Genomic DNA, 13838 nt, shown 5'->3' with positions numbered 1-13838 from the left:
TTTTATTATATAATAAAATATCAATATATTTTTCCAGTAATCAGACTTACTGAAGAGTTTCAAGAATTACATATTGTAAGAGAGAACTCTATTCCATAAAGGGAAATATCTGTCACAAAGTATATGGATTTTATTACAATATTATTAGCTATAATCCCTATGCTGTACTTTATATCCTCATGACCATACTGCAGCTACCAGTTTGTACTTCTTAATCACTTCATCTTTTCCACCCATTTCCCAGCTCCCTCCCATTTGGCAACCATCAAAATGTTCTGTGTATCTGTGAGTCTGTTTCTGTTATGCTCGTTTGTTTATTATTTTGGGGGAATTCCACATATATGTGAAATCATCAAGCATTTATATTTATTTGTCTGACTTATTTCACTGAGCATAATACCATCTAGGTTCATCCATGTTGTTGCAAGAGCAAGATTTCATTCTTTTTTAAATGGCTGAGTCATATTCCATGAAACTACTAGAAGAACTCATAGGGAAAAAAGTCCTCAACAAAGGTTTTGATGATAATTTTTTTTTGGATATGACAGCAAAAGTAAACATGTGGGATTATATAAGACTAAAAAAACTTCTATACAACAAAAATAATTAGCAAAATGAGAAGGCAACCTACCAAATAGGAGAAAATATTTCCAAATAATATATCTGATAGGAGGTTAATTTTCAAACCATGTAAGGCACTCATACAACTTAACATAAAAAATTCTATTAAAATTAGCAGAGATGACTGGCCAGAGTGGTTCAGTTGGTTGAACATCATCCTGTACACCAAAAGGTTGACAGTTGGATTTCAAGTCAGTGCACATATTTGGGTTGCAGATTTGATTCCCAGTTGGGACACATACATAAGAGAACCAATCAATATTTCTCTCTCATATCTCATATCAACACTTCTCTCTCTCTCTCTCTCTCTCTCTCTCTCTCTCTCTCTCTCTCTCTCCCTCCCTCTTTCTTGAGTGAGGATCAAAAAATATGAGCAGAGGACCTGAATAGACATTTTTCCAAAGAATACACAGCGATGGTTAACAGACATGAAAAGATGCTCTTTCTTGAGCAGGGAAACACATACAAAACCACAATGAGATACCACCTTACCTCTGTCAGATGTCTATAATAACAAAAGTCAATAATATGTTGGCAGGTATGTGAATAAAAGGAAAGCTTCATGCACTATTAGTAGGATTATAAATTGGTACAGCTACTTAGAAAATGGTATCAAAATTTCTCAAAAAATTAAAAATAGAACCACCATACAACTAAGCAATTCCACTTCTGGTTATTTATCTAGAGAAATAAAAAAATACTAATGCAAAATGGTATATTCACCCTATACAATAGTCAACATCATATGATTTCTATCTTCCTTTTTATTAATGTAATGCTTATAAGGATGCTCTAAGAACTTAGTGAGAATTACAAGGAACTTAGTGGAAACTAAAATGGCATGAACAATAAATAAAAACCATGAATAAGAACAAGTTGGAAATCAAGAATAGCATATCTGACATTAAGAATACACTGGAGGGAACTGAAAGTGCATTGAACAAAGCAGAGTATAGAATAAGTGATTTGGAAGACAAGGTAGAAAAAAAAATCCAATTACAAGAGCAAAAAGAAAAAGAATTAAAAAGCAGCAGGATATTTTAAGGAAATTTTGGGAGAACATGAAATGTAACAACATCCACATCATAAGGGAACCAGAAGGAAAAGAAAGAAAGCAAGGAATAAATAACTTGTTTAAATAAGTAGTAAGAAGAAATTGCCTAGACTGGTGAAGGAAAAGGTCCCACAGTTTCAGGAAGCACAGAGAGTCCCAATCAAGATGAACCCAAAGGGACCCAAATCAAGACTCTCCATAATTAAAATGACAAACATTAAAGACAAAGAAAGAATCTTAAAGGTAGCAAAAGAAAGTTAATTACAAAGGAGTTCCCATTAGACTGCCAGCTGATTTCTCAACTGAAGTACTTTGAGCCAGAAGGGATTGGCATGAGGGATTCAAAGTAAAAAAAAGCAAGGACCTAAATCCAAGACTACTCTATCCAGCAAGGCTATCATTTTAAATGGAAGGCAAAATAAAGAGGTTCCCAGACATAAAAATGGTTAAAAGATTGCATTACCACAAAATTATCATTGCAGGAAATATTAAAGGGATGGCTGTCAGAAGGAGAAGAAATAGAGATAGAGAGAGGAACATAGGTATAAAGAAAATAAAAAAATTGTCAATAAATAAACACCTATCAATTATAAAACTTAAATGTAAGTGGATTAAAAGTTCAAATCAAAAGACAAAGGGTAGCTGAAGGGCTAAGAAAACATGACCTATATATATGCTCTCCACAAGAGACCCATCTCAGAACAAAAGATTCACATAGACTGAAAGTGAAGGGATGGAACAAAATATTCCATGCAAATTAAAATGAAAAGAAAAAATCTGGGGTAGCAATACTCATATCTAACAAAAATTGACTTCAAAACAAAGGCTATAACAAGAGACAAGTAATGTCATGGCATAATACAAATAGGATTGATCCAACAAAAAATATAACCCTTGTAAACATATATGCACCCAATATAGGAGCATATCAGTATATTAAAAATCTTTTTTATTTTAATGGAGAGATTGGCAGTAATAATGTCATGCGCCCTTGGCCGGAATCAAACCCGGGACCCTTCAGTCCACAGGCTGAGGCTCTATCCATTGAGCCAAATCAGCTAGGGCAACAGTTTGTTTATCCATTCTCCTACTGAAGGGCATCTTGGTTGCTTCCACATTTTGGCAATTATGAAAAAAAGCTGCCATAAACATTTGTGTGCAGGTTTTCCCTGTGACAGAGATTAGGTTCTGAGCACAAATAGGAGCGTGAAGATTTCTTTGTGTTCTACAGACTGCTGATCACTTCAAGAACTATGTAAAATTTCTCTCCACTTCAGAACTTGGATGTCAGCTTTTTGGTTCTCCGATTAGTTCTCTTAGCTCTCCAGTCCTGCCTCTGTTTTTCTTTCTTTCTTTTTCTTTTTTTTTTTCTGTGCTTCAGGATATGTCACTTTACACTGATGCTCTGCCATTAGTCTTTAGAGGACTACTTTGGCTGCTATCTTGTACTAGTTAAATGTTTAGAGTATTCTGGAGAAATGTCTTTCAATAATCCTGACCCACCCTTAACTTTCATCAGCCGCTCCCTTGTACTCATAGAAGACCTGCAGTGACTTATATTGGATTCTATCAGTTCTTTTGCACACACAATTTAGGGTGAGTTATCCCTGTCAGCTTTTACCTTGTCACCAGATTTTAGTGTAGTACCCCACGCACTTAATGAAGGCTTTGGTTGATGGGTACAAATTAATTCATTAAATGAGACTCCTTGGGAATCTAAAATGTCACACCAGTTAACATGGGACATTTACTGCTTCTTGAAGAAGTTTGGCAACTTTCTCCTTACCCCCATCCATGGCACTCTTCTATGCATAAAATGACCATGGGTCTCCCAGGATTGGCTGAATATTTTCTGGAAAATAGTTCATTTTTGTTACTTTGCAGCACTTTAAGTTTCTGATGCTATTGGAAAAACATCATACTTTTGTATATAATTGAGCTCATTTTCATTCATAGGGTGGACATGATGGTCTTTTGTTATTTTATACATTCCAATCTGAGATGTAGGATCTGCTGAGTGTTTTATGATGAACTGGTGATGGATTTTGTCAAATGCTTTCTGCATCAATTGAGGTGCTGTTTTGTTCTTCCTTCATTCTAATAATGTGTATACATTGACTGTTGTTCCTATGTTGAACCACCCTTGCATTACAGATAAATCTCACTTGGCATGGTGTATAATCCTTTTAATATGAGGCTGAATTGATTTACTAGTATTTTGTTGAAGCGTTTTGCATTTGTACTCATTAAGGGCATTGGTGTGTAGCTTTATTTTCTAGTGATGCCTTTGATTGGGTTTGATAACAAGCTAATGCTGGCCTCAAATAATAAGTTTGGAAGTGTGTCCTACTCTTCTGTTTTGTGAAAAAGTTTGATAAGGATTGGTATTGATTATTCTTTACAAGTTTAGTAGAATTTATCAATGACACTACCTGGTCTTGGGTTTTCTTTTTTGGGGGGGGCAGGGGAGATTTGATTATTGACTCAAGCTCTTTACCTTTTAAAAGTCTGTTCAGATTTCTATTGCTTCTTAAGTCATTTTTGGTAGTTTGTGTATTTGTAGAAATCTTTCTTTTTAATCTAGGTTATCTAATTTGTTGGTTTATACTTGTTCATAATATTCTCTTATAATATTTTATTTTTGTAATATAATTAGTAATATCCCAGTTTCATTTCTGATTATATAGTTACTAGAGGCCTGGTGTATGAAATTCATGCATGGGTGCGGTCCCTAGGCCTGGCTGGAGATTGAAGTGTGAGCATCTATTGTGGAAGGGCAGGTCCCAGCTGACCTCTGAGCCCTGGGCAGCACCTGGGCCCCCTGACCCCCATTTGGCCCCCTCCACCTGAGTCATGGCACTGGAGTCCACATGTGGAGATGCATTGAGCACGGCAGGATGCTGCAGGTCAGGGAGCAGCATGGGCCTCTGGACCACCCAGCAGCACCACATGAAAGCTGGGTGGGCAGTGTGCTCTTTCCCAGCCAGCCTTGCAAACCCAGCTCCTGCGCAAACCCATGAGGAACTCTATGGGCCCCTGCATAAGGATACTTATAGTTTTAAGCTACTTAATATTTTTTAAAATTTCCAAATTTTCTACATTAAATGAATCAGGTCAATAACTAAAATTATATAAAATTTTAAAATTTCTTTTTCAAGGTGCCTATATACTTACTCTTCCCTCTTTTCTGAAGCTCAAAAAATAACGAAAACAGATAAACTCAAACCTCTCATAGCTCTATGAAACAGAAAAAGAGCCCATGCAAAAGCAGAGACAGTGAGGAATCTCGAATGATAACTGAATGTGAGCCAGGTGATGGAAGTCTGTTGAATGACGAGTACTTGATATACAGAATGAGAGCATAAGAGAAAATCAAGAGAGTGAATTGCTTATAAACCCTACAAACCTTAAAGTCATCCTTGACTTTCCTCCTCTCATACTTCATGGCCAATCCTTCAGCAAATTCTGATCAACCCTTTCACAGATGTCCAGAACTGAGCACTTTCACCATCCTAACCAACATCATCTCTCATCTTATCTATTCCAATAAACTCATAATAGACTCATATTAATCTTGCTGTATCAACCCTTGCCCCTAGGCTGGATTTTCTCCTCTTGTCTCTTCAGTTCTACACTCCTTGTCTCTACTGAACACTTTTTAAATATATATTTTTATTGATTTCAGAGAGGAATGGAGAGGGAGAGAGAGAGAGAAATTTTAATGATGAGAGAGAAAATCATGGATCGGCTGCTTACTGCACGCTCCCTACTGGGGATCAAGCCCTCAACTGGAGCACTTGCTCTAACTAGGAATTGAACCATGGCCTGATTCATAGATTAATGCTCAACCACTGAGTCACACCTGCCAGGCTCTACCCAACATGTTTTGAAATATGAACAACCTTTATGGGCTGTGCCAATGGATATTCTTACACCCTGATCTCTATAGTCCATGTTAATGGACACCCTCTGATTCCCAGTTGGGTTTGGCCAAGGGAGATAGAGGCAGGAAAATGGGAGGCATGAGGAGAATGAGCTAAGGGGTTTAGAGCAGGTTGGCTGTATTCCTCCACCTAAGGCCATGGCACCTGAAAGAGGCCCTCTGATTGGTCCAAAGAAAAGGATATTAAAAAGCCAGTCCCATAAGTGAAAACCTGAATGATCATTAGAAATATTAAAGCTTCTCAAACCTGCTAGAAATCAAGAAGATTCAGAGTGAAACAATGAGGAGATAACATTTCACATACATCAGATTGAAAAAATTTGAGATTCATAACACCAAGTGTTGGCAAGGCTGAGAAGAAATAATAATTGCACATACCATTGATGGAAGATATGCTGCTTCGACCATTTTGGAGAATAAAATTGAAGTTGTGCATCATGTAGCCTGCCACAAAATGTTGAAATTTCATGTGCTCCACAATATGGCAGGCCCACTCCCAATGTCATCCCCGGGGAGACTCAGCACACATCATGACGTAAGAATGGAAATTTTAAAACAACCAAATGTTAGAGAAAGACAAATACCATGTGGTTTCACTTATATGTGAAATTAATGAACAAAATAAACTAAAAAACAAAGTACAAACAGACTCATAGATACTGAGAACAGACTGACAGCTGTCAGAGGTGAGGGGGGTTGTGGCTGGGTGAAAAAAGTTAAGGGATTAAGCAAAAAAAACCCAACTACACAGAAAAAAAAAGAAAGTGGCATATTTAAGACATTTGATTTAAAATCTGTTTCTAGAAAGTTCCATGTCGAGGATTGCTGGAAGCCAATTCCAGCATGTCAGCAGGGCTGAATCATCTGGAGATGGCTGAGGGCACTTTCCAGACCTGAAAGGATGCATTAAATGATTGCTTGCTGCCAGACAGCTCAGGGCATTTCAATCTACATGTTATTGCCTCCTATTGGCCAAACACCTAAACAGCCCGTAGGCAATTCCCCAATCTGACAATGGACTGTGTATACAAAACCCTACCCTTTGATGTGTATATCTCCACCTTGCCTTAGGACAAATTGTGTTAATAAATAGCAAGGGGTCCTGAGACAAGGAGAACTTAGTTCCTTTATCTAAGTCTTCTCTGACTCCCTATAATGCCTTTCAAAATTATGTTTTGTCTCTGGACTCTTTATTGATGAACACACAGTGCCTTCTCCAGATTCCTAAGCCCTTCTAGATGCTGGACCAAGAACTCTGGCATTAGAGGATCGTTCTTTCTTTTTTCCTCTTGTGAATGGGCCACAGTATTTTTTCTTTTTCTGCCTTGTAATTTTTTGTCAAGACCTGTACATTTTGAATATTATTTTTTTATAAACTCTTTCAAAAATAGAAAACACTCCCAAGTAATTTGTTGAAGACAATATTACTTTGATATCAAAACTAGAGTAAGATAATGTAAGAAAATAAAATTACAGACCATATTCTTTATGAATATAGATAAAAAAATCCACAACAAAATACTAGCAAACTGAATCCAGTAACATATAAAAAGGATTATACATCATGACCAAGTGGGATTTATTCCAGGAATTCTAAGTTTGTTTAATATATGAAAATCAATCAATTTAATATAGCATATGCATTGAATAAAAAAAAACCCACATGACCATATTGATAGTTGCATCTGACAAAATTCAACACCTGTTCATAAAAAAACACTTAACAAAGAATAAAAGGGACATTCCTCAATCTGATAAAAAACATTTATTAAAACCCACAGCTAACCTCATTTGCCATAGAACTTAAGGAGGACTTTTCTTATGGGTATTTTTCCTTGGCTCTCTTTAATACATTTCTAGTTGATCTACCCTTTAGTTTGTTGTTATAAGTATCATGGAGCTACAAGTTTTCTCTTAATTTGAAAAATCAAATTGTTTTCAACAATGCCCTTGCCTTTAAACTTCCCCACACTCTTTTCTTTCTTTTTTTTTTCTTTATTGATTAAGGTATTACATATGTGTCCTTATTCCCCCATTGCCTCCCCATGCCCCCACTCATGCCCTCACCTCCCTGGTGTCTGTGTCCATTGGTTATGCTTATATGCATGCATACAAGTCCTTTGGTTGATCTCTTCCCCTTACCCCCACCTTGCTCTACCTTCTCCCTGAGGTTTGACGGTCTGACGGATGCTTCTCTGTCTCTGGATCTGTTTTTGTTCATCAGTTTATGTTGTTCATTATATTCCATAAATGAGTGAGATCATGTGATATTTATCTTTCTCTGACTGGCTTATTTCACTTAGCATTATGCTCTCCAGTTCCATCCATGCTGTTGCAAATGGTAAGAATTCCTTCTTTTTTACTGCAGCATAGTATTCCATTGTGTAGATGTACCACAGTTTTTTAATCCACTCATCTGCTGATGGGCACTTAGGCTGTTTCCAAATCTTAGCTATGGTAAATTGTGCCACTATGAACATAGGGATGCATATAGCCTTTCTGATTGGTGTTTCTAGTTTCTTGGGATATATTCCTAGAAGTGGGATCACTGGGTCAAATGGGAGTTCCATTTTTAGTTTTTTGAGGAAACTCCATACTGTTCTCCACAGTGGCTGCACTCCCACTAGCAGTGCATGAGGGTTCCTTTTTCTCTGCATCCTCACCAGCACTTGTCATTTGCTGATTTGTTGATAATAGCCATTCTGACAGGTGTGAGATGGTAATGCATTGTCATTTTGATTTGCATCTCTCAGATGATTAGTGACTTTGAGCATGTTTTCATATATCTCTTGTCCTTCCTTATGTCCTCTTTTGAAAAGTATCCATTTTTTTTGATTGGGTTGTTTATCTTTCTTTTGTTAAGTTGTATGAGTTCCCTGTAAATGTTGGAGATTAAACCCTTATCAGTGATAACTTTGGCAAATATGTTCTCCCATGCAGTGGGCTTTCTTGTTGTTTTGTTGATGGTTTCTTTTGCTGACAGAAGCTTTTTATTTTGATGTAGTCCCATTTGTTTATTTTCTCTTTAGTTTCCATTGCCCTAGAACAGGGGTGGGCAAACTTTTTGACTCGGGGGCCACAATGGGTTCTTTTTTTTTTTTTTTTTTTTTAATATATTTTATTGATTTTTTACAGAGAGGAAGGGAGAGAGATAGAGAGTTAGAAACATCGATGAGAGAGAAACATCGATCAGCTGCCTCCTGCACATCCCCCACTGGGGAAGTGCCCGCAACCCAGGTACATGCCCTTGACCGGGAATCGAACCTGGGACCCTTCAGTCCGCAGGCCGACGCTCTATCCACTGAGCCAAACCGGTTTTGGCCACAATGGGTTCTTAAACTGGACCGGAGGGTTGGAACAAAAGCATGGATGGAGTGTTTGTGTGATCTAATATAAATTCAAAGTAAACATCATTACATAAAAGGGTATGGTCTTTTTTTTTTTTTTTTTTTTTTTTAGTTTTATTCATTTCAAATGGGCCGGATCCGGCCAGCAGGCCGTAGTTTGCCCACGGCTGCCCTAGAAGCTGTATCGGTGAAGAAACTGCTTCGGCATATGTCTGATATTTTGCTGGCTGTGGATTCCTCTAGTATTTTTATGGTTTCCTGTCTTATGTTGAAGTCCTTTATCCATTTTGAGTTTATTTTTGTGTATGGTATAAGTTGGGGGTCTAGTTTCATTTTTTTGCATGTATCTGTCCAATTTTCCTAACACCATTTATTGAAGAGACTGCCTTGACTCCATTGTATGCTCTTGCCTCCTTTGTCAAATATTAATTGAGCATAGTGGTTTGGGTTTATTTCTGGGTTTTCTATTCTATTCCATTGGTCTATATGTCTGTTCTTATGCCAGTACCAGAGAGTTTTGAGAACAGTGGCTTTGTAATACAGCTGTATTACAAACCCACACTCTTTTCAAAAATAAGTCAGTTTTCTTAGTGTGATCTATGGAGCTTTTTCTTCTCATGTCTACTTTTTTCCCTGGGAAGAATGTATGTACCAATACAAGGAACAGCAGCATGCTTCTCATAGAGTGACATCTCTGTCCTTCTGGAAAGTTGGGTCAGCTGTATTTCAGAGTAAAACCTTTTTTTACCTGCCATGTTTTAGTTTTTTGAGGAAATTCCATACTGTTCTCCACAATGAGAGCATTCATCCTATGGGACTGGGTAGATGAAGAAATACTGGGTCACTGTGACTGCCCAGAATAGAATTTCTGAATATGGAACTTAGGATGATAAGTGATGCTGGTGGTCATTGCTTCTCAGGTTAAAACTGTGGTCCTAGACTAGGAGCTAGGTGGGGAGGGAGTCCATCTTCTTGACTGCAGATGCCTGGAGTAGTTTCCATCACAGAGCTGATAGTGGTGGTGAGTTAAACATTTCAAGGCTCAATGCCACTAACTCTCATTGTTCTCACTGACTTTTAGGTGATTGTTTTGTTAAATATTTCATCATTTGCTTTGGGCCCTGAGAACATTTCCAGAATCTCTAAATGTATTTTAAAATAACTATTTCCAATAGTTAAATGGTTGTTGTGCTATAGATAAAGTCTACTGTTCTCAAAAACTACCATTCTGGAATCTATCCAAAACTGATTTTTTCCCTATAGATATTCACTTGATTCAGAGGAATTTATTAAACAGACTATTCTTTCTGCAAAGTACTATAGTATATTATGATAAATCAGGTCAGCATATAGGTATGTGTCTGATTCTGGACTCTACATTTTCTTCCATTAATTAGTTTGGCTATCCTTTTGCTTGTACTGTACCCTCTTTTTTATTGAATTTGTTTGGGTCCCCTTTCCCCCCATTGACTCCCTCCTCTGAGCTCCTGCCCCCTTCCCAGGCCTTCTTAATGGTGGTGAATTCCTCCTCTTTGCACCTCTTTTACATAATCCCCATTATTCTTGGCCCTTTGCATTTCCTTATGAATTTTAGAATTACCTAGTAAATTCTGCAAAAACATACTGGAATTTTCATTGGGATTGTGTTGAATCTAAATGTTAATTAGGGGAGATTTTGTTTTTTAGCAATATTCTGTCTCCTGATAAATAATATAGTGTATCTCTAAATTTTTGTTTTAATTTTTTTTCAAAATAGAATTTAATTTTCAGTATAAATGTCTTTCACATCTGTCACCAGATATATTTCTAAGCATTTGATTTCTTTTTTAAAAATTTCTTTATTGATTAAGGTATTACATATGTGTCCTTATCACCCCATTACCCCCTAACCCCCAACTCATGCCCTCACCCCCTTGTTGTCTGTGTCCATTGGTTAGGCTTATATGCATGCATACAAGTCCTTTGGTTGCTTATGTTATTGTAAACAGTTGAGTTTCATAGAAAAATGGAACAAGTAAAAAATATATAGAGAGTGGGGGGAGGGAGAGGGAAAGGAAGAGGTAGAGAACAGTTTATGTGAATGTGGGAACTAGGCAAGTCTAAAATCTATAGGTAGGCTGCTGACAGGCAGACTGTAATTCTTCAGCACTCGCTCAAGTTGCAAACCACAGGCGGAACATCTTCTTCATAGATACCTTAGTTCTGCCCTTATGACCTCTCAAGGGACTCTCCTTTACTTCAAGTCAACTGATTATAGATGTTTATTACATCTACAAAATATATTCACAGCAATATGTAGACTAGCATGTAGCAAAGTGGACACAGAACTGCAGTCAATATCATTAAATTTCTTTTTCAATTTAAATGATTGTTGCTGAAATAAATAAAATTGATTCTTGTATATTGACTTGCTAAATTCACTTCTTAATTTTAATAGTTTTGTCATAAGTTCCCTGGGCTCTTAGGGTATTCAATCTTGTGTGCAAGTAATGAAAATTTTATTTCAACCTTTCTAGTCCTTATGCTTTTAATTTATTTTTCTTATTTTATTGTGCTGATTTGGGCCCATCGTTCAAATTTGATTAAAAACGATAACAGAGGTCATCCTTGTTTTTCATTTTTTTTTTGGTTTTGTTTTACTAATCATGGTAAAATATTTAATTTTAACCATTAAATATGATTTTGTTAAAGTTTTGGGGGAATGTATTGTCTCAGAGTGAATAAGTTTTCTTCATTCTTATTTTACTATAAGTGTTCATCATGACCAGATTTAGAATTTTGTCAAATACATTTCTTCTTTTTTTAAGATGGTCCTAAGTTTTCTCTTTTTAACTTTGGTAATATTGGAACCAGAATGTGGGGTTTGAATCCAAGTTCACTGCCTCACAAAACTGAAGAATTGATTCACAAACAAAAATGGTTAATGCAGGCAAAGTTTATTGAGAGAAGCCTGTCCTGGAAAAAGTGCAGCTGGGGTTCCATGTTGCAGCTGGGTGTAGTTCAGCATCCAAACAAATTATCCACACATGGCCATAAGCCACGTAGGCTCAGGGGAGCATGTCACCTGCCATCAACCCAAGAATCTAGCGTGCCAGGGGAAGAGAGAGAGAGAGAGAGTGAGAGGAAGTTCACACACAGTTTTTAATTTAGGGGGTGGATACAGCCTTGCTAGCTCCTATTGGTCTTTTTAAACAATTTTGTCTTAGCAACATCCTTGGGATTAGTTTATATGTCTTATTACCTTGTGATGGGTTATCTGCAAGTTGCTTGTCTCAGCAACAATCCATACATTTTAAAGCTCATGTCTCCTCCTTACAAATTTTCCAACCAAGTTTCATGCTTCCCCATATCATTTTTAGTAAGATTTTTTTTGTATCTATATTAACAAGAGAGATTTTTTTTTCTTTCAATATCCCTGTCAGATTTCTTTTGAAGGAAAATTATGCTGGCTTCTTAAAAAGAGTTGGTTCCGCATCCATTTGCAGCAAGGGTTCAGGATCTGAAGAAGGGACCGTGCACAAATGAAAACACTAGACAAGAAATATGAATTTAGAAGGCATGGGGGACCAGATGAAAAACCTCTCTCTAGTGGAGAAGCTCTCCAAAACCCTGGATCTGTCAGGTTTTATTCAATTTTAGATATACATCTTTGCTCTCAGTTAAGCATGGCAAACTGATAGCAGACAGACTATCTCAAAGGTCAGTAAAAGATCAGTAAAGATGTACTTTGAGGCTATTAGGTCAGGGAATTGCTTTGAGCCATTGTTATCTCAACACAGAACAATCGGTGCATAGCTTTAGCCTGCTAAAGCTCAAGGTTCATCAGCCTACCGAGTTTCTTGTTGCACTTTCATGATAATGTTGACAATGGATGGCTTCCTGCAAGTTGGGATATCTTTCTTCTTATTTAGGTCTGTGTATGAATTTTGTAATATTAATGTTCTTAAAAACTGGTCTGGCATTTCTTCATGGGAAGGTTTTAAACAATGGAGTAAATTTCTTTATATATATTACACTATTCAAATTACCTATATATTATTATTTCAGCTTTGGTAAATTATATTTTTCAAGAAATTTGATGTTTTAGTCTGAATTTTAAATTTAATTGCATAAATCTATGTATATAAAAGGCTAATATGCAAAGTGTCCCCTTGGGAGTTTCATTGGGAGACTGGGAGTTTAATGGCTCTCTATGATGTGCACTGACCACCAGTGGGTGGTGCAGAATGAAGGAAGGTCCCGGCTGGCAGCCAGCAGCCAGGGAAGGGAGGCCCTGGCCAGCAGCCAGAAGGCCCCGATCGGCCCTGATCGCTGGCCAGGCCTAGGGACCCTACCTGTGCATGAATTTCATGCACCAGGCCTCTAGTATGTTCATAATAACCTCATTATTTTTAGAAAATTTAAGGATCACTTATGATGCCCCTTTTTATTTCTGATAACAATTCCTGCTTCCTTTTTTTCTTAATCAATCTTACTAGATATGTATTAATATTATTCAGCTTTTCAAAGAACAAATTTTGCCCCTTTTGTTTTTCTCTATTTTATATTTATTTTTTATTAAATTGATTTATAATTTTTGTTATTTCCTTCCTTATAAAATTCTAAGGTTAAATTTATTGTTTTTCTAATTTCTTGATATGCAAACTTAAAAATTATTTTCAGTGCTTCCTCAATTCCAATGTGATTATATATATAGTAGAGGCCCGGTGCACAAAAATTTGTGCACTAGGGGGGGATGGAGGGTCCCTCAGCCTGGCCTGTGCCCTCTCGCAGTCTGGGACCCCTCAGGAGATAACGACCTGCTGGCTTAGGCCTGCTCCCGGGTGGCAGAGGGCAGGCCCAATCCCTAGGTGCAGCCCCTCGTCGGGTTCAG

This window comes from Myotis myotis, unplaced genomic scaffold (genome assembly GCF_014108235.1).
Source record: "Myotis myotis isolate mMyoMyo1 unplaced genomic scaffold, mMyoMyo1.p scaffold_m19_p_4, whole genome shotgun sequence".
NCBI classification, from domain to species: Eukaryota; Metazoa; Chordata; class Mammalia; order Chiroptera; family Vespertilionidae; genus Myotis; species Myotis myotis.
The sequence above is the reverse complement of the archived record's forward strand: the minus strand, read 5'-3'. Positions refer to the sequence as shown.